Source organism: Salvelinus sp. IW2-2015, linkage group LG31, assembly GCF_002910315.2.
Source record: "Salvelinus sp. IW2-2015 linkage group LG31, ASM291031v2, whole genome shotgun sequence".
NCBI classification, from domain to species: domain Eukaryota; kingdom Metazoa; phylum Chordata; class Actinopteri; order Salmoniformes; family Salmonidae; genus Salvelinus; species Salvelinus sp. IW2-2015.
Window position 1 is genome coordinate 5,273,852 of NC_036870.1, and position 26,146 is coordinate 5,299,997.

Below are 26,146 nucleotides of genomic sequence, written 5' to 3' on the forward strand. Positions count from 1 at the left end.
TTCATTCCTTTCTATTTTGAGAAATGTCCTCTGCTGCGATGAGTTCGTTATACTCCATACACCTTTGTTAATTGCTTGTGTGACATCATTTTAGTGTCCTTATTTACAATGTCAATGTCATCCCTTATACATTTTTTCCAAGAAAATTTGTATTTCCTTTATCAGTACAATGGAGTTTAGCCTTAACATTTGTGAATAATAATAATATTATTATTCTATTAAAGACAATTTTGTGAGGGTCCCCTACCAGAAATGTACATGCTAAAAACGTATGAATATACATTCATTTCACAATAACAACATTTATTGTAACACAAATCGAATTGTAACATAAAAAATTATTTCATAAACACCTTAAAGGTTGTTTGGAGTGCCTTTGTAGTTCCAAAACACATTACAAATGCACAGGAAACAGGTAATCAAGTAATTTCACATGAGRTGGAACATGTTAGAATTGCAAACAGAATGTGTTTATTTTGTGTCAAATTTCCAGTAGGGTAACTGGTGCTTTAGGTGGTGATATTTCCGTGCTTCCTGGCTGTTCATCCGATGACATCTTCTTGATCCCGATTACATCATTCTTACCCCTCTCCTAATATTTTTTTTTTTATTCCCCCAAATCCAGATGAACTTGCATGCAGCCTTGTTCCCAAGGACCTCACCTGTGACCTTCAAGTAATCACAGGTTAAGGGTCTCAGGGACAACAAAACATGCGTAGATATAAGTCAAGTCTCTAAATATACTTAATGTGAATCTATTTGAGGATAAAAGGTACAACACAACAAAGAGAATAGAGCATGTCATATTATCACGTCACAATCAGAGTCATCATTTGGATGATGGTGGGAAGTGTATAAAGGCTTTTGTAGCGAAACGGCGAACAGCAGTTAATGGGAAACTTACTTATGACGATCCCTGAAAGAAAGAGTCAATCTGCCACTAGTTTGGATACCATATAATTGTGTTGTGTGTTGGGTTGGTGAACGGCTCCACCTCATAATGGCTCATCTCTAAACCTCCAAAACTTGCCAGAGATGTTACCTGAAAGATGAAAAGAAAGAAACAATCATTGGATGGTATTGATGCGCTGTACCATTCTTGTGTTTTCATTTGAATCTTTCAAGACATGAAGATATTGTATATGCATTTCATTCCTCTAGTTACCCCCTAGTGGTAGACAGACAGAGAAAAAGTTACTGTTGAAACAGACGGACATACTATTGTCTAAACCAGGGATGGGCAACTTTGATGGGGAGGGGGCCACAAAAAAAATTWRCTCATGAGGGGCCGCAGTGGTTCGTGGGTCTGCGTACCCACACCCATATTCTAGTTTAAATTTATATTTAGTAGAAATATCATTGATTTACAGACACATTTCTACGCTAGTCTATATTAGACAAACAGTGAAACATAACTAAAGAAATGCTTTCTTAAAAGTAAAAAAAGGCTTAAAACTACTGAGATACTACCGATGCGCTAAGTTTGCTGCATGCATGTTAAAGACAGATCATGCATGTTAAAGACAGATGGGGAAGATGGCCTTCACAAGGCAGCAAGAACACATCTCAGAGCTCATGCAACGGAATACATACATGTCATGCAAATAAATCCAACACAACGAAGGTGCATGTAGCATGTACTGTCTGAAATTAGACCCCTTCAATTTCCTCTTGTCCCTCAGGTTTCCCCCGTCCCAGACTGACGAGCTCCTCCTTTCTCTCCAAAGCATGAGAGCACAAGAGGAAGGTGGATGAAGAAAACCAGAGAGAGAGGGAGTAGAAACACCACGCAAAAAAAAAACAGGATGAATGTGAAAGAAGAAATGGAAAGAGAATAACGGCGGCTAGCCGAAGAGGTCAGATAGATAGCTTCTCTCTTTTCGTTTGCCTATTCGCTCGAGTGTATCCACTCACCATTTTGGCTTTAGCTGGTGTAGAATTTGTGCTCCTTGTGTAAACACACTCACACACATGACTGTGTGCACATACATACACACAAATGGATGCACATACTGTACATGCATACACAAGAGCGTGCACACACACGCATGCAAACATGCACAGTAGCACACACACACACACTCTCGATTAGTTATTGATCTATTACCCCACTGAGAAAAAGGACAATTATTCCATCGGTAAAGGAAATAAAGCACAATAAACCCTATCCTGCTCCATCTTCACTGTCTTCCTTTTTTTCAGGGCTGTAGCCTAGACAGTAACATGAAAAAGGTGCCCGTTCTACTCCCCCAGCGTTCTCTTTTTTGTCTCTCTCTCCTTCTCCTATCCCTCTCACAGGCTCTGTCCCTGGCTCTGTTAATGGCTGTCTCCATGTGCCAAGTCAGATCCCTAATTCTCCGGGCGATTACAGTCCAAGCAGCCATTGTGTGAGACAGGTACACCACAGACAATCGCATTGATGCCATTACTGCTGTACTTACGGCCATACTTCCACAACCCCCTACCACAAACACCAGCCAGTGCCTCCATCTCTGACCTCCTCCCCTCATAAATCTGTGTCACCTATATACATCGCACACACACAAACACACACAAAACACATATGCAAGCTTACAGTCCATCTTTCTCTCTCGCCTGCTGACATTCTCACCGCTCTGTCCCCGCCTCCCCTGCTCTGTCTCTCACCCCCTTTCCCCTCATCTCCATCTATTCCCTTTTCCTCCTCCCCCCTCTCACTTTCTCTCTCTCTTTCTCGCTCATACTCTCACCCTTGTGTTTTTTTTCAGGCGTGACGACTTGTCTCGCCCATCTTGCAGTCTGTGTGCGCGCATGTGTGTCTTTACGTGTGTGTGTGTCTATCTGTACGTATGTGTGTGTGTGCACACTTGCATGTGTGGTGTGTGTGCTCGTACACTGCTGTGCTCGTGCATCTGGGAAAGAGAGTAAATGTGTGTGAGAGCTGGAGGGAGGGAGTGGGGGAAGGTGGCAGTGGCAGGAGCAAACAGAGACTGAGGCTGTGGTATTCACACAGCATGAGGATCAAAGCCACATCAAGCCCAAAAGTGAGTAACCTCACATTCTGTTCGACCACCACCGTCCTCACTATTATACACTGGGCATGTAAACAACATACATCTAGCATCATCTCTACATCTAAACAACACTCAGTACCTCTGAGGCAAATATGTCCCTAAGAATCTGCCTCTTATAAATATCTCTTAATATAAATGTTTTACAGTTAGAATCCCAATTATAATATGCATATAACTGCCATCTCTTCATTGATCATTTCTACTTGGCACAGACACGTTTATCTCAAATGCACACATGAACAGATTCACTGTTATTTTCATGTTACGTGATTCACTTATTCCGCGCCACAGTTGTGTAGCACGTTTAAACCAACACAGGTTGTATGTGAATATAACACAATCAAGATAAAGTCATATGAGACAATTGGTAATATCAAGAATGAARCATCAACGGTTGACGGCTTGAAAGGAATGTCAGAAAGTCAAAAATAATAAAGTGCCCCCACAAACCTATGAATGGCACGAAATTYCAAAATAGCAGACAATAGTTGGCACTAGTGCCATGCTGGGTATATTTATCCTGTTGGAGGAGAGATCAAGCAAGTATTTCTTTGAGTGCTTAAAGATAAAACAGCGGCAGGCACAGATGAATGATATGTGTTCTTTTTCTCGCCTTACTCGAGCACTGTAACGCAATGCGGATAGTGACTGTCTGAGCCACTAGCCAGACACACTGGGGGGGACTTAGGGGGAGTGGAGGGGGGTTGTAAGGCGAGGAGGAGGAGAGGGGGAAGGCAGTATGGTGGGGGGAGCTCAAAGCTCCCATGCTTTCGGACATATTGGTACTAATAGCTGTACTTCCTGCAACCACACAGAACAGCAGACTCTTGTGAAGATGGCGAATTTACGAGATCACAGTAGAAACCTGTCACCTGTCCATTTTATTCAAAGGCTATATAATCCAGGGCGTGTGCCTATTTTTTTTATTTAACTTGTATGTAGTCAGGGGAAACTGATTGAGACCAGGGTTTCATTTTGAAAGGTGCCCTGAGCACAGCAATACAACAGTACAAAAATGATCATTCTAACAAAACAAAAAGAAAACTACATTACAACTTTCAACATTACAACCAAAACAATCTCTGAATTCAATCAAAACAACTGCAACTTTCATTCAACACATCTAATACTATAATCTTAAACTGCCCTGGCAGCACCAGGGAACCAAGATGCAAGAAGTTCTGCAGGCTAGTCCAAGAATGGGGGGCATTAAAACTGAAAGCAGATCTACCTAGATTGGTGCWGACTGGTGGAACCCCAAGAGTTAACCATCCCTGTGAATGGGTTTGGCGTTTTAATACATTAGATATTTATCAATCCAAACGCACAGATATTTAAAACCTCTTAGGGCTAGGGGGCAGTGTTCGGAAGTTCGGATGAATGACGTGCCCAAAGTAAACTGCCTGTTACTCAGGCCCAGAAGCTAGGATATGCATATAATTGCATTGGATAGAAAACACTCTGAAGTTTCTAAAACTGTTAAAATAATGTCTGTGAGTATAACATAACTGATATGGCAGGCAAAACCCAGAGGACAAACCATCCCAAAAAAAACAAAATCAGCCTACCACTGTTTCCACTGGCTTTCATGTTTATTATGAGGCGAAGTCCTCCCAGATGGCAGTTCCTAGGGCTTCCACTAGATGTCAACAGTCTTTAGAAGGAGTTTCAGGCTGGTTTTTGGAAAAATTAGCTAGAAGTTGTAGTTTTTCTAAGTGGTTCCCATTTTGGCTGTAGTGTTTCCATGCTCGTGGATGAAAGCACATTCTTTGTTATTTATCTCCAGTAATGAAMATACTATTCTCCATCTTAAATTTGATCGTTTATTTACGTATTAGAGTACCTGAGGTTTGATTATAAACGTTGTTTGACTTGTTTGGATAMGTTTATTGGTAACGTTTGGGATTCATTTTGTATGCATTTTGAAGGAGGGAAACCGGTTGATTATTGAATGAAGCGCGCCAGCTAAACTGAGTTTTTATGGATATAAAAAAGGACTTTATCAAACAAAAGGACCATTTGTGATGTAACTGAGACCTTTTGGAGTGCCAACAGAAGAAGATCTTCAAAGGTAAGGCATTTATTATATCGCTATTTCTGACTTTCGTGTCGCACCTGCCTGGTTGAAAAATGTTTTTYATGCTTTTGTATGCGGGGCGCTGTCCTCAGATAATCGCATGGTGTGCTTTTGCCCTAAAGCCTTTTTGCAATCTGACACATTGGCTGGATTAACAAGAARTTAAGCTTAATTTTGATGTATAATACTTGTATTTTCATGAATGTTAAATATTTATATTTCTGTAATTTGAATTTCGCGCTCTGCAATTTCACCGGACGCTACCGTCCCACCTGCCCATAAGAAGTTATACTCTGTCAATTAGGTTAGTATTGTGGAGTAACAACAATGTTGTTGATCCGTCCTCCAGTTTTCTCCTATCACAGCCATTAAACTCTGTAGGTGTTCACCATGCTCAAAGGGATATTCAATGTCTGCTTTTGTGGAAAAAGTCAAGGGGTGTGAATACTTTCTGAAGGCACTGTGTTTAGTCCATCTGAGAATTTTCTTTGCGTGAATTAGAGAGCAACATATATTTAGTTTTGCTCGCATTACTGTAAGTACAAGTTTTAAATCAACAAGGGCTGGGAGTTGGTCAGGGATTCTAATACCTTGGCTAGGCAAGATAACTATCGCCCAATTTCCAAGTTATCCAAGTCAGAAGGATCTCCACCATTTTCCAGAAGGGGATAACACCAGTAGCAATTGTCAAGTAAAAAATAACGGTTAATGATTCAACAATGAGTCGGGCAGAGAGCTGTAGTAAGCCCATGGGGATTTTTTYCCCATCGATCTTTAGCAAGGTACTAAATATATCAGACATAAAATACTTGAAATGAAAAAAATAAGATTGTCTGTACAGTCTGTTTCAAGTTAAATAAACTCCCTATAGAGAAATTAGAGTAATTCTCAGAAACTATTCTTTCAAAAAGGTGGCCAGCTGAGACAAAATGGTTAAAAGCATCACAAATTTCCATTTGCTCTATATTACGGGACCAGAGGCTGTCATAACCTGTAATGGCAATGGGGGAGTGCAACAATAAAAAGGGCAATACACTGTAATCTGTGACCATGAACAAACCATGATAATAGTGTTTAGGTTATGTTATTGTATGTGTACCTCTAGTTAACAGAGCGCAGTTGAGAAATCTCAAACTGTGTAGGAGAATAATTGATAAAACCTCTATACGTCCACATGCTGCACCAAATACTTATCAAACAGCAGACCATGTTGATGTCTGCMTGGATTTCCCTCACTGTCTAAGTGCCTTTGGAGTTTCACATTCAGGAACAAAAGCCCTGATGTCAACAGCATATATTAATGAGAATACCATTTTCCTTATGTCATTCCATGTCTATTTCAATCGAATTSACATTTTGGTTGCATTAGGGTATTTGTTTATAAAAAAATATTAATGTTGGGATGAAATTCAAATAACATTTTCAAAGTCTAAATAATGTGCCTTAATCGGCTTCTTATGCCCCTTATTCAATCGCACACATAGATTGCGTCCCTATGGGSACTGTTCAAATGTACAGCACTATTTAGGGAATACATAAAATCAAAATCAAATCAAATTTTATTGGTCACACGTGTTTGGCAGATGTTATTGCGGGTGTAGCGAAATGCTTGTGTTTCTAGCTCCAACAGTGCAGTAAAATATAACAAGTAATACCTAACACTTTCACAACAGTATACACAATACACACAAATCTAAGTAAAGGAATGGAATTAAGAATATATACATATGAGATTATCAATGTCAGAGCGGCATAGACTAAGATAAAGTAGAATATAATAGAATACAGTATATTCATATGAGATGAGTAATGCAAAATATGTAAACATTATTAAAGTGACTAGTTTTCCATTATTATAGTGGCCAGTGATTTCAAGTCTATGTATACAGGCATCAGCCTCTAATGTGCTAGTGATGGCTATTTAGCAGTCTGATGGTTTGAGATAGAAGCTGTTTTTCATTTTCTCGGCCCCAGCTTTGATACATCTGGACTGAACTCGCCTTCTGGATGGTAGCAGGTTGAACAGGCAGTGGCCCGGATGGTTGTTGTCATTGATTATCTTTTTGGCCTTYCTGTGACATCGGGTGCTGTAGGTGTCCTAGAGGGCAGGCAGTTTGCCCCCGGTGATGCTTTGTGCAGACCTCACTACCCTCTGGAGAGCCTTACAATTGCTTGCGGTGTAGTTGCCGTACCAGGCAGTGATACAGCCCTCTCAATTGTGCATCTGTAAAAGTTTGTGAGGGTTTTAGGTGCCAAGCCAAATTTCTTCAGCCTCCTGATGTTGAAGAGGTGCTGCTGCGCCTTCTTCATCACACTGTCTGTGTGGGTGGACCATTTCAGTTTGTTAGTGATGTGTACGCCGAGGAACCTGAAGCTTTCCACCTTCTCCACTGCGGTCCTGTCGATGTGGATAAGGGGGTGCTCCCTCTGCTGTTTCCTGAAGTCCACGATCAGCTACTTTGTTTTGTTGACGTTGGGTGAGCGGTTATTTTCCTGGCACCACACTCCCAGAGCCCTCACCTCCTCCCTGTAGGCTGTCTCGTCATTGTTGGTAATCAAGCCTACTACTGTTGTCTCGTCTGCAAACTTGATGATTGAGTTGGATGTGTGCGTGGCCACACAGTCATGGGTGAACAGGGAGTACAGGAGGGGGCTGAGCACGCACCCTTGTGGGGCACCTGTGTTGAGGATCAGCAAAGTGGAGGTGTTGTTTCCTACCTTCATCACCTGGGGGCGGCCATTTGGGACACAGCCCTATTTCACATTTCTTACTCAGTGGTATTACACATCATTATACATTGTTCATTATAAATTGACAGAATACATAGTAAAGGTATTTTTAGGGGCGGTTTCCTGGACACAGATTCAACCTAGTCCTGAACTAAAAGGCAAGATTAATGGAGCGTCGTAGCGTAGAGCTGACACTTTCTAAATGGCCCACTCTGTCTAAATGTCCAGAACTGTTGTGGGGTCTTTAGTCAACTCTTCATACTTACCACAGGGGAGTTGAGAGAAGGGGTCCATTGGATGATGTATTGGTGACACCGCAGGGAAAGCTAGAAGGTTGTACAGTTATCTCCAGGCTGTTTATTATGCGAAACAATACAACCAACTACCTCACACTGCAGAGCCCTCTTAGAGCAGGGTCACTGCTGGAGTTTCCTGACAGAATGACTGTCCATCTCTTTAATGGTCTGTCCTTTCAGTATTTTTACTCTAAATACAGTATGTTTTTCACCCGATTCATCATACAATTCAAAATTGGTTCGAAAGTCATCCTGAATTWAAAAAAAWAAAWWAAAAAAWTCCAGAAAGGTTTGTTAACTTATATCCTAACATTGTACAGGGTATCATGATGAAATGTTCAGATTCCAAAGTGATAAAAAAAATGCGCGAGGGTTAAGAAATGCATCCACCTAATGCATTTCTGTGGTATTGTCTCCCTCTTGTGGTACGTGATTGAACCTTCAAGACATCCCCTCCCCCTTCAACTCACTTATGGCAAGACCTTGGTTACGTCCCAAATGGTACTTTATTCCCTTTATAGTGCCAGATCTGGTCAAAAGTAGTGCACTATAAAGGGAATAGGGTGCCATTTGGGACGCATCCCCTTCACTGTCTTACAGCACAAAGCCAGGCACTCTACCTGCAGTCTGTCTGACGTACTTAAACAATAATGTGGTGCATCCAAAATCTTCACCCCCTTGAATACTGAGAATACTTCATTATTCTAAAGCAGTCTAGAAATGCTGAGTTCAGTCTCATCCTTTCTCCTTCTTCTCCCACAAAAAAAACATCAGAATTATTGTCTCTCTTTGTGAACTGATAATCATCACTTTACTCAGGTAAAAAGGTCTGTAGGATCACTCTTCACTAGACTATCAACTGATGGCAATAAGATTGTGACACAAGAATGATCAAGACATAGAGTGTAGTGATTTGGAAATGATGATGCTAGATATCTTCTTTTAGCACACTCGTTCAATCACCACAGCATGAGTCATTGTATCAGTAGACATTCTGTCTTAATAATCATATGGGAGTGCCTAAAACAGGGAGTATAATATGTACTAATATAATATACTCCCTTCTCTGATCAATGAAGCAACACTTGTCCTGATGGTAGATCCAGGTTTGATTTTTTATTTGTAAAATATGAGTAATCATGGGTTACAGATCTACAGCTCAACATTGGGTCAGTCTCTCTCACTGCACAACATAGGGAGCTGATTTTGATAGGCGCGTACAGACTGCAGAGGGAGGTGCAGATCTACAGCTCAACATTGGGTCAGTCTCTCTCACTGCACAACATAGGGAGCTGATTTTGATAGGCGCGTACAGACTGCAGAGGGAGGTGCAGATCTACAGCTCAACATTGGGTCAGTCTCTCTCACTGCACAACATAGGGAGCTGATTTTGATAGGCGCGTACAGACTGCAGAGTGAGGTGCAGATCTTTTCCTCTCCGATAACAGCAGTAAATTGGCTGTTGTTGGAAGTCAATGGTGGTGTTTTGACACTCTTCCTTTGTGCCTGAAGGACTCACTGATTACTTGATAGCTACACAGCTTTGCTAGGCTCCCCATTCAGCTTGGTTAATGCGCCAAAAAAAAAACTTCCTTCACTTCTGAGTTGGCGAGCTAAAGCCTTACGGAATTTCTGTTGACCAAAAGGTTGAGGCGCGGGAACAAGGTTTCATGTCAACTGATGCATATTGACTGGGAAATTYGTATTGCGACAATTACGTCAGTGGCTTTTTGTCAAGGCCTATGTATGAGCATAAATGCCATCACCAGAGCCAGCTATCTGAGTCTACCCTTCGTTTGATATATTACACAGATATATCAGGTGGGAAAGACCAACTTTTATGCCCTTCAATAGATTTAGTGCCAATGTCAAACCTATTATGAAAAGTATGATCAGTGGAGACATTACAGATCGTAATCTTTTTTTTTTTTTTTACTCATTTTGGATGGCATCCAACTGCAAACCCCATTCGCCACTTCTCTTTCTCCTTCAGTCTACCCCACAAAGCCCGTCTACCCTTCATTCGCTTTCATTGGCCGGCTTCCCCGGTCTCAAAGTGCCTCTCAGTTGTCCTTCATTGCTAAACATTTGTCTGAGAAATCTTTTCCAGCTCTTTTTGTTGTTGGACAATCTCTCTTTTCATACAGGTCTCCCTTCTTCATCCCCTTGATTCCGCTCCTCTCCTTTCAATCTCTCTCACTGTCTCATTCGTAGTCGAATCACGTGTGTATGCGGCATGGTTGTGCCAATGCCATTTCTCTGCCAGTCTGTTTGTGTGTGTGTTTGTGTGCCAGTGTAAGCCTGATGGAAAGCCCTTGCGTTGGATGCCAGTCTATGGTTTATGAACCCAAGATGGTTTGGGGTTATGTGAAGCTATTGTAGATGACTATTCAAACAACTTGATTGACACCAAATTAATTGGGAGGGTTGGAGGATCGTAGCACAGAGCTCCACCGTCAAGACAAATATTGATGAAGAATATTTAGATATAATAAAGAATTAGAAATTCCTCTCTGTATATTCAGAGAGTGACAGTACATGCACTTATTAGGCTCTGTCTGGGAATCTGTGACTTTGCACCAGACACCAGAGTTGGGCTTGTTAAGGTGAGAGAAGGAAGCACATCCGTCGACAGAATCCAAATTTGGCACTGCACAGTTGACTGATGGATGGTCAAACTTTCCAGCTGTTTCACAGTGGGTGGCTCCCTCCCAGCCCGTCTCTGTAACTAACAGTGTCTACGTCCCAAATGACACCCTTTTCCCAACATAGTGCACAGCCATTGACCAGGGCCGAGAGTAGTGCACTACATAGGGAATAGGGTGCCTTTTGGGACGCAAACAGTGTCCCACTGGATATTCACTGAAGATAGAAGGACATTGGCCCCCTTCTGAGTAACCAGCAGTTACATTTTTTTTTATCCATTAAGGATATAAGGAGAGAGAAAGAAAAAAAGTAACCAAAGCTTGTTTGTTTGTTAAAAGAATAAACGTAACATCTGTTCTTGTAGTCAAAAGTTGAGAGATTGACAAAGTCTTAAATGAGATTTGAGGAAGATAATACATTTAAAACACAGTTTGACTTAACAGGGAGGGAAGGCAAAACAAAATCTTTTGAATTTATATGCTTCTGACTTGACTGGATAGAGACACTAGAGCGACGTGACAGCTGCATTGGTATCAAACGTGCCAGTCTGATCTTTGTCAATCACTGAGAAAGTGATACAAAGCTAAAAAATAATGAGCTCAGGTGACAGATACACCTTTGACACACTTTTAAAAAAAATGACACGTCTTAAGACTTAACATGTCTCCACTGTGATTTGATTGACAGACAACTAAGCCACTGTGTACCCAGACAGCCGGAGAGCAGAGTCCATGAAGTCTGCATGGCAACAAATAAATTGTTGAGTGGAGAGTCTTGACTCAATCTATCATTGTCTCCTCTTCTAACTGGAAAAGCAGATTGAGTTGGACGGCAAGTCGACGTGACACGCATTACCTCACCAGAGCGGAGGCAGGTGGGAGTATAAACTGTGTATACTGTGTGGATATGTGGTAATTATTTTCCCTTTTATTTTCAGAACTTTTATGAGAGTGTGTTTATGTGACCGTTAGACGTTGGGGAGGATGCTGGAATGTGTTATACTCCTCTCCGGAGTCATATACAGTCCCTTGTACTCTTTAGAGTTTGGGTCTGGTTCTCTGTATGGGAGAGCAAGGCTCAGACCACCCCACAGACAAACTTTCCCTCTTCAGCCAGATGGCAACTTGATTCAAGGCCAGGGTAAGTATCTGCTTCTCCCAGACCATAAATGATTAGCTTTCTCAAGATGATACGAGATGCTGTAGTAGTCCCCACCCCTCTATTCTCTTCCCCCATTTCTCTCTCCCATATTTACAAAGGCAGCATAAGATGTTACCATGGGAACACTGACACTGCCTGGCAACCTCAATGGCTTGGCAAGATGCCCAATAGTTACTATGGCGCAGTTTTCAGTTGCTATGGGTATTGTGCCAATCCTGTGAGTGCACGTGTGGAACATGTGTTTTTGTAGCCTATGTAAGTCAATGTACTTGTACCCAATTCTAATATAGCCCATTGAAAAAGTTGATATAGCTCATTATTTGATGTTTTATGTAAATTAGATATTCTACCATCTGTTTGAAATAGCTACTAGTGGGAGTGATTGTGAGTGGAATGAGATTTGAAGTTGCCAGAACATTCACATATGTGTGTATATGTGCGTGTTTCTGTGTGTCTCTCTCGCTCTGTGTGTGTGTGTGTGTGTGTGTGTGTGTGTGTGTGTGTGTGTGTGTGTGTGTGTGGTGTGTGTGTGTGTGTGTGTGTGTGTGTGTGTGTGTGTGTGTGTGTGTGTGTGTGTGTGTGTGTGTGTGTTGTGTGTGTGTGTGTTGTGTGTGTGTCTGAGAGAGAAGAGAGAGAGAGAGGAGACAAAGAGAGAGCGAGAGAGGGAAAGAGAAAGAGGGTGTGAAAAAAGGGTGAGAGAGAGAAAGATTGGAGGCAGCTTTACCTTACTGAGGCTGGACTGAAATTCTTTCCATTGTTCCTCCTTAGTGGGAAGTTTCCACGGACTCAAGACAAGAGTAGACCACAGCATTCCTGAAAGCAACAGAGAATAGGCTGTTTATTATTATCTATTAATAAATCAATTCATATGTCCACAGTTCAGACCTGACCTTGTCCAGTGCTATTTCCGATGGAAACATAGAGCATTGGATAATGTAAGCTAAACATTTGTGAAGCAAATCTTTGAACAATAAATAACAATAGTAGAGTAAACCCATTGAACCGAAATCATAATAGCTCATAGTCTTATAGATAAACTATGCAGAAATCACTACAATTCTAATAGTTTGCCTAATTTCAGTTTTTGACAAAACAAGCAGTCATTGTGTAGAGAATCATTGTACCATCTAAACCGCTGTGAAATATATTTTCCATTAGCAAAAATATTGTATATTTAACTGTTTGAAGCTGGTGTACGAAACCAAAGCAAAAGAGCAAAAACTAAACTTCAGAACGGAAAGAATAGAAATAGCACACATAGAACATATCTACAGCTTATTAGACTTGCCTTCAATGGGAATGAAAGATCTATAACACACATTTCAATGCGAATTTGGTCAGGTTGACCAAAAAGTTACATATTGTWGCTTTACGTCAGGAAACAGAGTATATCCGCAATATTATCTGTGTAGATAATGAAAGGGAAAATGGAAGAGTGAAAATATTACAATGATGTTGTGCTATTGACAAAGACTGAATAGAACATGACATACAAAGCCATGAAGAGATGCTTTAAGACAATAGTGATGAATAATACATTAACAATGATGAACAGCACAATCCGACATTATAAATTAAATAGTAGTGAGCCAAACAAATGCAATAATTATTACATCTCAACACAGTGTTTGCATGCACTTAAGGCCTCTGCATGCTTTGGTTCAGCTGGCACCTAGCTGTCTCGGTGCGGCGAACCGAACGAGTGCGCTTGCATACCTTCGACCTTCGCTTGAAAACAACTTGGCTTAAAAGAAAACAAGGGGAAAAAGCATCCTTAGTACCGTTTGTCAATCTGGAGACGCGTAGCCAGTATACACTTCCTCAAAATAGTCAAGATATGTCATTCACTTTTACATGTTTGCCAAGGAAATCTTAGTCGCACATTTTTATATTTAACTAGGATGTTTGGTGCAGTATTTCTCAAATGAAAAAATGTATATGAAAACGAGTCGTCCATCTTTGAATGACAACAAACTCTTCATTGAGTAATCCTTACTGTTGACCAATTACCGATGAAAGGGCGTAGACTTCGCCTTCCGAACAGCCCTAACAAAAAAAAAACTTGTCGAAGGCCAAAACCAACAAAAACGTCACAAAACGTAACTTCCGAACTTCGGTTTGCCTCAAACATTTTTGTGTGCACGAACAGCTGAAAAAACCCTTGCCGAAGGACAAAACGAACGACAACGTCACAAAATGTCATCCTAATATATGCACAAACTGCTCCAAACTGTTTCAGATGGGAAGCATGCCAGCAGCATACCACCCTGCATACCACTGTTGGCTTGCTTTTGAAGCTAAGCAGGGTTGGTCCTGGTCAGTCCCTGGATGGGAGACCAGATGCTGCTGGAAGTGGTGTTGGAGGGCCAGTAGGAGGCACTCTTTCCTCTGGTCTAAAAAATATCCCATTGCCCCAGGGCAGTGATTGGGGACACTGCCCTTTGTAGGGTGCTGTCTTTTGGATGGGATGTTAAACGGGTGTCCTGACTCTCTGAGGTCATTAAAGATCCCATGGCACTTATCGTAAGAGTAGGGGTGTTAACCCCGGTGTCCTGGCTAAATTCCCAATCTGGCCCTCAAACCATCATGGTCACCTAATAATCCCCAGTTTATAATTGGCTCATTCATCCCCCTCCTCTCCCCTGTAACTATTCCCCAGGTCGTTGCTGCAAATGAGAACGTGTTCTCAGTCAACTTACCTGGTAAAATAACGGTAAAAAATAAATAAAAAAGTAAGAGATCAGTGTTGCCTGCAGTGTGTTTTGATCTAACATCACCAGAGGAACTGTTGCCCCTTCCCCTGCCTCTCCCATCCCTTTGAATTTAAACCATGGCTGAAGATGTAAGATTGAGCTCAGCATGCCCTTAAAGGAGGTCAAAGACCAGGCTAAACAGTCAGGTGTTACGGCAACTTGATGCCACCAACCAGAGATTGTGAGGGGGGATGGTTTGGGAGGTCAGACAACCTGTCAGGGGGTCATTATCAGAGACGCATCATTATGGCTCTGAATCAGCAAGAAGGAAGTTGAGCCTAAAATATTGATGTTTCTTAAAGTGTATGTTCAAGTGAATCTCGGTCTGGATACTCATTGAGTTTTCACTTGTGTCCTTCATACTTCCCCATGCATACTACACTCTTAGAAAAAAAGGGTCCCAAAGAGGTTCTCCGGCTGTCCCCATAGGAGAACCAATTTGGGTTCCATGTAGAACCCTCTGTGGAAAGGATTCTACATGGAACCCAAGAGAGTTCTACCTGGAACCAAAATGSTTCTACAGTATGGAACTAAAACGGGTTCTTCAAAAGGTTCTCTTTTTTTTTCTAAGAGTGTAGACATCCTTCTATGAATGAATTGTATGTGTGGTGCCAGTGTTGCCAAAAAACAACAATGACAATGCAACACTAAACAAAAATGTAAAGCCCCTTCAAAAAACGTCAACACTGAAAAATGAACAGCAGCTTTAGCCTAATTGTGTTACCTTCAAGGTCTGACTCTGTTTTCAATTCAGCTCTGGAGTGTTGGGTCAATATGGAATCTGGTCTCCATTCTGTGTCATTTGCTTGTCTGATCATTTAAGGAGAGACCTTTTTAAGTGTGTCCGCAGGTGTGTGTGGGACAGAGAGAGATAGAGACATTGACGGGAATAGCACTGAGTGAGTGCATATTTATGCATGCATAGTGGTATTTCCATTAAATACAATTCAGATACAGACCTGTCTTCACAACGTGCATGCATTGACGCAGTTCACATATGTCCTATGTGAGTGGGTGTGTGTGTGCTTTTCCAGAGTGTGTGTGTGTGTCTTTATGTTTGTTTAATGCGGCAGAGGGTGGAGTGGCGGATCAATAAGAAACAAAGGAATTCAGATCAATATGAAGCCAAGTGAGAGAGTGAAGGAGAGAGAAGGGGAGAGAGAGAAAAAGGGAGGAGGGGGATGAAGAAGTGGGAGGTGGTGAGTTGGAGGGTTGGACGGGGACTGACTGTTAGTGCTAGTGCACTGGCTAACTGTACACTGGGGAGAAACCAGTCATCTCTACAGCACAACCTGAGTACTTAAACTCTAGACGTCAGTGACAGTGAAGAAAGAGGGTCAAGGAGGGGAGAGAGAGGAGAGCAGAGATACTGGAGACTAATTCAACCTTCCTGCATTGTTATTGACATTCTGTTAAAGCAGTGACTCAGACAGAGAGAAGAGAGGGAATTGGATATTATTACAGGCTTTGGTTTTTCCATTTATGTTTTGAGGTTGGACTTTAGTACGTTAGCACTTAGGACGTACCGATTGGTGTCACATCGTTAGTCAGTATGTGTTACACCTGTGGTGTCTTGTTCATCTCATTAGTGGGAAGGTGTTTCATCTGTGCTGGCCCAGGTGCTATTTAAGAGTGGCTGGCCCAGTACTCCAGTTGTCTTGTTAGATGCAGAGCGTTAACACCTTTAGTTGGCTATTCCTATTTTGATGTCTAGACAAACAATCCTTTGTCTGATTTTGTTTTGCGCCAAGTTTGGTGGCCKCTCATGGTCGGTGTCTTTTAGGTTCCAGTTGTTGTTGCTAGTCAACTTTCAGTGGGCACCCCCATGAGTGTCTTTCAGAACCCCTCCTAAAATCCCACCTGTTTCGTTTTGGTTGTTGTCAGTGACTCTTTGTTAGTTCCCCCTTCTGTTTGAGCRACATTATTTGTTTTTGACCAGTGCACTATATGGAGAATATGGTGCAATTTGGGACAAAGCCACGGTTTGGAGGGTGTCCAGGGTATGGCTGTGTGTCACCTATCCTTGACCTCTGAACCCCAGTCAGTGAAATCTGGCTCTGTATGATAGAGGCAGACACGCTACAGCTGAGGGCCAAGTGGACTCTGACCATCAATCTATCACCCCACCGTCTAAAGCAAATCTCCATCTTTTATTTTGAGAAATGCATATGCAAGTATCATGCACTATACATACCATACATTCTATCTTTTCCAACTATCGATTTCCTTTYCAGATTGGTATTATTTATCTATCGTGACAAATATTTCAAATTCTTTCAGCCAATGTCTTCACACATTTCAAAAGTGGAAACAGGATAACTTGGGTTTCTACAACACCTCATCGCTTGGCGGCGAGATCAAAGCGCAGAAGGCCATTTCGGTGTCTATACTGGATGAGACTTTTTTTGATGTGAAGTGGTGAAAGTGCTGAGTGCTATTGAACCTGCTCTCCATCTTGCTCAAGGTTCCTCAGTACTGGAGACAAGTTTTAATTAGAAAGGCCACCGCATGCATACAAGTCAAACTGACCATTTCTTCTGAATGATCTGTGTAGAAATATAGCGTAGTGGTGTTAACTGCTGAGATTCAGCAGGAGGTTCAGGKGCATAAGTGTACATTTCTATTAAAAGTAACCACATTTCCATCCACAGTTTTTATACCGTATTGAAMAATCACGACAGCTGTGATGGAAACAGGATGTTTCGGGAARATGTTATAAATGCCGACAAATCATTTGTTTGTTCGGTAAAATGTATTATGCGAGAAATGTCTGTGGAAAAATSCTACTTGAAGTCATGATATGGTCTGTGGTCTTCCCACTACGACTTGGGAAACCATGCAGTTTATTAGGCTACGGATGAAATAACTTACGATGAAATCCACAGGGTGGTGAAAGTGCATGTTGATCTTGATGCTTCTTTCCAATAATTATCTCGGGTCTCATTATGGTGGCATGAGGATCGATGCTTKGCTGCCAATTGACCCCCCAAAAATATTCTCACTGTTATCCGTAATAATATCATCATGTAGACTTGCCTAACCGCACAGCCTACCTGCACTGTATCTGCGAGCTGTTGACTACAGCACACATGCCACGACTAGAGTAGGTACATTTGTTTTTTATATTAAACCTTTATTTAACTAGGCAAGTCAGTTAAGAAAAAAAAAATGTAATATTTACAATGACGGCCTACTCTGGCCAAACCCCAACGACGCTGGGCCAGTTGTCTGCCGCCCTATTGGACTCCCAATCACAACCGGATGTGATACAGCCTGGATTCGAACCAGGTACTATAGTGACGCCTCTTGCACTGAGATGCGGTGCCTTAGATTGCTGCGCCACTCGGGAGCTGATGGGAACCACATTTGCTATTTAATGCAAAAAACTTTTTGTGATAAAACTATGGGTAAAGTTGAAATTGCTTTCGAAAAAACTTTCGATTTTTATTCGATACATGAAAACTTAAGAGAGAAATGACATTTTGTGTGGACTACATCATCACACACTGATTTCTATCCGCAACAAGTCCGTTTGGTGGAAACACACCACTGGCGGGAAAATTAGCATATTTTCTTKATGCATATTTTGTTACATTTGCATGAAAGTCTGTCGCCGATTGGATGGAAACCTAACTAGTGTTCAAACAGGTGCATCCTAGATAATATCGATGCATGCGCATTATGTGGGTCCAAATGAGGAGAGGATCATCATGTTGAAACTGTACCAGTAATCGTTTAGTGATATGTGTGTTTGGCGAAAGGCATATAACGGTATTCTTGTCCCCTATAGACAGTACCAGTCAAAAGTTTGGACACACCTACTCATTTAAGGGTTTTTCTTTATTTGTACTATTTTCTACATTGTAGAATAATAGTGAAGACATCAAAACTATGAAATAACACATGGAATCATGTAGTAACCAAAAAAGTATTAAACAAATCAAAATATATTTAATATGTTAGATTCTTCAACYCACTGCCTTGATGACAGCTTTGCACACTCTTGGTATTCTCTCAACCAGCTTCACCTGGAATGCCTATTCCAACAGTCTTGAAGCAGTTCCCACATTTGCTGAGCACTTGTTGGCTGCTTTACCTTCATTCTATGGTTCAACTCATCCCAAACCATCTAAATTGGGTTGAGGTCATGTGATTGTGGAGGCCAGGTCATCTGATGCAGCACTCCATCACTCTCATTCTTGGTCAAATAGCCCTTACACAGCCTGGAGGTGTGTCGGGTCATTGTCCTGTTGAAAAACAAATGATCGTCCCACTAAGCGTAAACCAGATGGGATGGCGTATCGCTGCAGAATGCTGTGGTAGCCATGCTGGTTAAGTGTGCCTTGAATTCTAAATAAATCACAGTGTCACCAGCAAAGCACCATCACACCTCCTCCTCTATGCTTCACAGTGTGAACCACACATGCGGGAACCACACACCTACTCTGCATCTCACAAATCACAAATTTAGACACATCAGACCAAAGGACAGATTTCCACCGGTCTAATGTCTATTGCTCGTGTTTCTTGGCCCAAGTAAGTCTCTTCTTCTTATTGGTGTCCTTTAGTAGTGGTTTCTTTGCAGCAATTTGACCAYGAAGGCCTGATTCATGCAGTCTCCTCTATACAGTTGATGTTGAGATGTGTCTGTTACTTGAACTCTGTAAAGCATTTATTTGGGCTGCAGTCTGAGGTGCAGTTAACTCTAATGAACATATCTTCTGCAGCAGAGGTAACTCTGGGTCTTCATTTCCTGTGTCGGTCCTCATGAGAGCCAGTTTYGTYATAGAGCTTGATGGTTTTTGCGTCTGCACTTGAAGAAACTTGTTCTTGAAAAAAAAGAATCTTTCATGTCGTAAAGTGTTTCTCTTTGCTTATTTGAGCTGTTCTTGCCCTAATATGGACTTTGTCTTTTACCAAATAGGGCTATCTTCTGTATACCACCCCTACCTTGTCACAACACAACTGATTGCCTCAAAYGCATTAAGGAAAGAAATTCCACAATYAACTTTTAACAAAGCACACCTGTTAATTKAAATGCATTCCAGGTGACTATGAAGCTGGTTGAGAGAATGCCAAGAGTGTGTCCAAACTTTTGACTGGTACTGTACATTATCATGAAATATCATCCTTATTTTACCCCCATGGAACTTGGCATCTTTTTTAAGCGGATTCAACATGTTCCAAGTTATATTGACTACCTTTATATGAACATACAGTTGAAGTCCTGTCTCTTATACACATCTAGATGTGTATAAGAGACAGCTTATAATTCACTGTATCACAATTCCAGTGGGTCAGAAGTTTACATACACTAAGTTGACTGTGTCTTTAAACAGCTTGGAAAATTCCAGAAAATGATGTCATGGCTTTAGAAGTTTCTGATAGGCTAATTGACATCATTTGAGTCAATTGGAGGTGTACCTGTGGATATATTTCAAGGCCTACCTTCAAACTCAGTGCCTCTTTTCTTGACATCATGGGAAAATCAAAAGAAATCAGCCAAGACCTCAGAAAAACAATTGTAGACCTCCACAAATCTGGTTCATCCTTGGGAGCAATTTCCAAATGCCTGAAGGTACCACGTTCATCTGTACAAACAATAGTACGCAAGTTTTCTACAAACAGGGGCGCACAACTTGATAACATGCATGCAGTTTTGATTAACAACACTCAAAGCAGGAATGTTCTAGTCCAAATGCTGCAAACCAAACTTTCAATTAAGGAACACCATGACCAAGTTGGATGAAAAAACAGAGGAACTCATTGAAGTTGCTGATCAAATGATTTTTGAGAGAACCAAGGCGAGAAAGATGAAAAAAAATATATTTCTCAACAAGCGGAGGAAATCTCATCACTGAATCGCTCACTCTGCACTCAAGACCTCTACCTGCAAACCATGACGGATAAGTATGAGGCTGAACGGAGACAGTGTGACACTCACGTGTCTAGATTAAGTACTCTAAGCGCCCAAGTGGACTCTGCCATGCAGAGGAATACCACCCTTAGGTACCATTTGGAAGAATTCCAGAACGGTCACGTGCTACAGAATGAGTACCCAACCAAGCAACCAAGCTCGCAACCAGAGCTCGGTACACAAAGAAGTGAAGACGACAAAAGGTTTCAGGCTTTGCCTCTCTCAGGTGTCCCTCAGTCTGACATGGCAGGGCTGGCAAACTATTACAGACTACAAAGGGAAGCACAGCCGAGAGCTGCCCAGTGACACGAGCCTACCAGACGAGCTAAAAAACTTCTATGCTCGCTTCGAGGCAAGTAACATTGAAACATGCATGAGAGCGTCAGCTGTTCCGGATGACTGTGTGATCACTCTCTCCGCAGCCGATGTGAGTAAGACCTGTAAACAGGTCAACATTCACAAGGCCGCAGGGCCAGACGGATTACCAGGATGTGTACTCCGAGTATGCGCTGACCAACTGGCAAGTGTCTTCACTGACATTTTCAGTCTCTCCCCGTCTGAGTGTGTAATACCAACATGTTTCAAGCAGAGCACCATAGTCCCTGTGCCCAAGAACACTAAGGTAACCTGCCTAAATGACTTCCGACCCGTAGCACTCGCGTCTGTAGCCATGAAATGCTTTGAAAGGCTGGTCATGGCTCACATTAACGCCATTATCCCAGAAACCCTAGACCCACTCCAATTCGCATACCACCCCAACAGATCCACAGATGATGCAATCTCTATTGCACTCCACACTGCCCTTTCACAGCTGGGCAAAAGGAACACCTATGTGAGAATGCTATTCATTGACTACAGCTCAGCGTTCAACACCATAGTGCCCTCAAACTCATCACTAAGCTAAGGACCCTGGGACTAAACACCTCCCTCTGCAACTGGATCCTGGACTTCCTGACAGGCTGCCCCCAGGTGGTAAGGGTAGGTAACAACACATCTGCCACGCTTATCCTCAACACGGGGGCCCCTCAGGGGTGCGTGCTCAGTCCCATCCTGTACTCCCTGCACGGCCAGGCACGACTCCAATACCATCATTACGTTTGCAGATGACACAACAGTGGTAGGCCTGATCACTGAAAACAATGAGACAGCCTATAGGGAGGAGGTCAGAGACCTGACCGTGTGGTGCCAGGACAAAATCCTCTCCCTCAACGTGATCAAGACAAAGGAGATGATTGTGGACTACAGGAAAAAAGGAGGACCGAGCATTCCCCCATTGTCATCGACGGGGCTGCAGTGGAGCAGGTTGAGAGATTCAAGTTCCTTGGCGTCCACATCACCAACAAACGAACATGGTCCAAGCACACCAAGACAGTAGTGAAGAAGGCACGACAAAACCTATTCCTCCTCAGGAGACTGAAAAGATCAGATCCTCACAAGGTTTGACAGCTGCATCATTAAGAGCATCCTGGCGGGTTGCATCGCTGCCTGGTATGGCAATTGCTCGGACTCCGACCGCAAGGCACTGCAGAGGGTAGTGCGTACGGCTCAGTACATCACCGGGGCCAAGCTTCCTGCCATCCAGGACCTCTATACCAGGCAGTGTCAGAGAAAGGCCCTAAAAATTGTCAAAGACTCCAGCCACCCTAGTCATAGACTGTTCTCTTTGCTACCGCACGGCAAGTGGTACCGGAGCGCCAAGTCTAGGTCCAAGAGCCTTCTAAACAGCTTCGACCCCCAAGCCATAAGACTCCTGAACATCTAATCAAATGGCTACCCAGACTATTTTCATTGACCCCCTCCCTCTTCTACGCTGCTGCTACTCTGTTATTATCTATGACCTCAATTACCTCGACACCTGCACATTGACTCTGTACCGGTACCCCCTGTACATAGCCCCACTATTGTTATTTTACTGCTGCTTTTTAATTATGTTATTCTTATCTCATACTTTTTTTGTTGCATTTTCTTAAAACTGCATTGTTGATTAAGGGCTTGTAAGTAAGCATTTCACTGTAAGGTGAAATGTTGCATTCGGCCCATGTGACAAATAACATTTGATTTGATTTGATTCATCAGTATGCACACCTGGCATCCATCATTACGCGCACCTGCAGATTGTTAGGATACTCACCTGGACTCTATTACCTCCCTGATTACCTTCCCTTTATCTGTCACTCCCTTGGGTTCCTTCCTCAGTCGGTATTGTTCCTGTGTTCATGCTATATCGCTACTGTTACGCTGTCTCGTTTTCATGTTTGTTGTTTTATTAAACGTTTCACCTGCACCTGCTTCTCAACTCACAGTGTCATTGTTACACTCAGATTGCAACACGTGGAAGGAAATCTCCAAAACAATCTTCTGATGGTTAACACACATGCCTTAAATAAATAGAACTCTCCATTCAGGAGGAAAGTGTGACATGGTGAGGTTGGACCAGGTGCAGAGAAGAGACCAGACGAGGAATCAGTGGTAAAGGATAAGCATAATACTTTACTGAGAAACGGTCATGGAAGGATCACAGTAACACTGGGAAAACAACAAACACTAAGTCTTGAAAACTCACTCAGGAGACAAACGCACACGGCTTCAGAAAACACACCTCTTTTAACAGGGAAATCATAATGAGTAAATAGGACACACCTGAGTGTCGTTAATGTCTCTAGGACGGTCTCTGCTGCCCCCTGGTGACAGGTGGAACCATGACAGTACCTCTCCTTCTAGGTGCGGCACCAGTCGCGGAGCCAGGGCGACCACCACATAGTTGGTGAAGTCCCGAATGAGTCCCGGATCCAGGATCTCCCGGGCAAGCACCCACGCCCGCTCCTCGGGCCGTAGCCCTCCCAGTCCATCAGGTACTGCAGGGTGCCTTGAACCTGACGAGCCTCCAACAGGCGTCGGACCGTGTAGGCCGGGCGACCATCGACAAGTCGAGGGGGCGGAGGGGCAGGTGTGGGGGAAGAGAAGGGACTGGTCCTTACCAGCTTGAGACGGGAGACATGGAAGGATGTACAGACCCTTATAGACCTGGGAAGCTGGAGACGATAGGTGACCGGGTTGATGAGACTCGGGATCTTGAATGGTCCTACATAGCGTAGAGCGAGCTTCTGCAAGTCCACCTTTAAGGGAAGATCATAGGTGGACAGCCACACTTGTTGACCCAGATGGAGGAGCCGAAGAGGCCTTCAGTGCCGGTTTGCTTCGTGTTGGTGTCAGGGAGATGAACAGAGTAAGGAGGATCGCGCTCTGATCCAGGTGAGTCAACATCGTCGAAGGAACGCCTCGGCTGATGGCACCACTGCTTCGGCATCTTGTTCAGGAAACAGGGGGGGGGGGGCGAACTGACACTCGAATGGTGACAGTCCAGTGGACGAGTTTGGCAGTGTGTTGTGAGCATACTCCGCCCAGACAAGGAACTTGCTCCAGTTGCTGGCCTGGGTGGAGACGAAACAGCGGAGGAACTCCAACTCCTGGTTGGCCCGCTTTGTTTGCCCATTCGACTGTGGGTGGAACCACAAGCCCAATTTCCCCGACAGGGGCAGAAGACTTTCCAGTACCATGCGACGAACTGGGGCCCATGATCCGAGACAATGTCCTGGGGAAGTCCGTGTAGTCAAAAGACATGGGTAATCATGAGACCAGCGGTCTCTTTCGCTGAGGGCAACTTGGGTAAGGCAATGAAATCGGCTGCCTTGGAGAACCAATCAACGACTACCAGGATAGTGTTAAGACCTTGGGATGGAGGTACCCCTGTGATAAAGTCTATGGACAGGTGGGACCAGGGCCAGCTGGGGATGGGCAGAGGTTGCAGCAACCCAGCCGGTTGCTTTCATGAGGACTTGCTTTGGGCACAGGTGAAACAGGCCGCAACCAATGATCTCTTATCCTCAATCATGTTGGGCCACCAGAATTTCCGCCTAAAGGAACTCCAGTGTCCAATTAACCCCTGGAAGCCCAGTTAATTTAGAGTGTCCTCGTTTTAGCACTCGAGAACGGACTGATCGTGGAACATAAAGTCTGTTAGTGGGACCTCCGCCGGGGTCAGGTTCTCGGGTCTGGGCTTGTCGTACCGTGATCTCTATACTCTATACTCAGAGGAATACCACCCTTAGGTACCATTTGGAAGAATTCCAGAACGGTCATGCGGGTCTGGGTCTTGCGGGTTAGGGCTGTGAGAGGCGCTGCCATCGTACCAAAGTTCTGTAAAAATGCCTGTAAAAATTGGCAAGCCCGAGGAACCGCTGGACTTGTTTGAGTGAGGCGGGACGGGGCCAGTCAGTAACCGTCCTAACCTTAACCTTTCACGAGTATCAACCCCGGATCCGGGAGCACCCCCCACCCCCCACACACTGATTAGCATAGCTAGCATAGCTTCAGAAGTAGATAGTAGCATCTAAATATCATTAAATCACAAGTCCAAGACACCAGATGAAAGATACAGATCTTGTGAATAAAGCCACCATTTCAGATTTTTAAAATGTNGAAGGCCTGATTCATGCAGTCTCCTCTATACAGTTGATGTTGAGATGTGTCTGTTACTTGAACTCTGTAAAGCATTTATTTGGGCTGCAGTCTGAGGTGCAGTTAACTCTAATGAACATATCTTCTGCAGCAGAGGTAACTCTGGGTCTTCATTTCCTGTGTCGGTCCTCATGAGAGCCAGTTTYGTYATAGAGCTTGATGGTTTTTGCGTCTGCACTTGAAGAAACTTGTTCTTGAAAAAAAAGAATCTTTCATGTCGTAAAGTGTTTCTCTTTGCTTATTTGAGCTGTTCTTGCCCTAATATGGACTTTGTCTTTTACCAAATAGGGCTATCTTCTGTATACCACCCCTACCTTGTCACAACACAACTGATTGCCTCAAAYGCATTAAGGAAAGAAATTCCACAATYAACTTTTAACAAAGCACACCTGTTAATTKAAATGCATTCCAGGTGACTATGAAGCTGGTTGAGAGAATGCCAAGAGTGTGTCCAAACTTTTGACTGGTACTGTACATTATCATGAAATATCATCCTTATTTTACCCCCATGGAACTTGGCATCTTTTTTAAGCGGATTCAACATGTTCCAAGTTATATTGACTACCTTTATATGAACATACAGTTGAAGTCGGAAGTTTACATACACTTAGGTTGGAGTCATTAAAACTCGTTTTTCTACCACTCCACAAATGTCTTGTTAACAAACTATAGTCGGTTAGGACATCTACTTTGTACCTGCCACAAGTAATTTTTCCAACAATTGTTTACAGAAAGATTATTTCACTTATAATTCACTGTATCACAATTCTAGTGGGTTCAGAAGTTTAAATACACTAAGTTGACTGTGTCTTTAAACAGCTTGGAAAATTCCAGAAAATGATGTCATAGCTTTAGAAGCTTCTGATAGGCTAATTGACATCTTTTGAGTCAATTGGAGGTGTACCTGTGGATATATTTCAAGGCCTACCTTGAAAACTCAGTGCCTCTTTTCTTGACATCATGGGAAAATCAAAAGAAATCAGCCAAGACCTCAG

At 42.9% G+C, this 26,146-nt stretch overlaps 1 long non-coding RNA gene across 1 annotated transcript in view; it reads right to left on the minus strand.

The window, feature by feature from the left end:
• Positions 1–282: 282 nt before the first annotated feature.
• Positions 283–26,146, minus strand: part of LOC111955882 (uncharacterized) — a 49,138-nt gene continuing 23,274 nt past the window's right edge. The window contains exons 3-4 of the long non-coding RNA XR_002876172.2: positions 12,688–12,776; positions 283–1,042 (exon numbers count right to left, since the gene is read on the minus strand). This is a non-coding gene — a long non-coding RNA (uncharacterized lncRNA). The remainder of the gene's footprint in view (positions 1,043–12,687; positions 12,777–26,146) is intronic.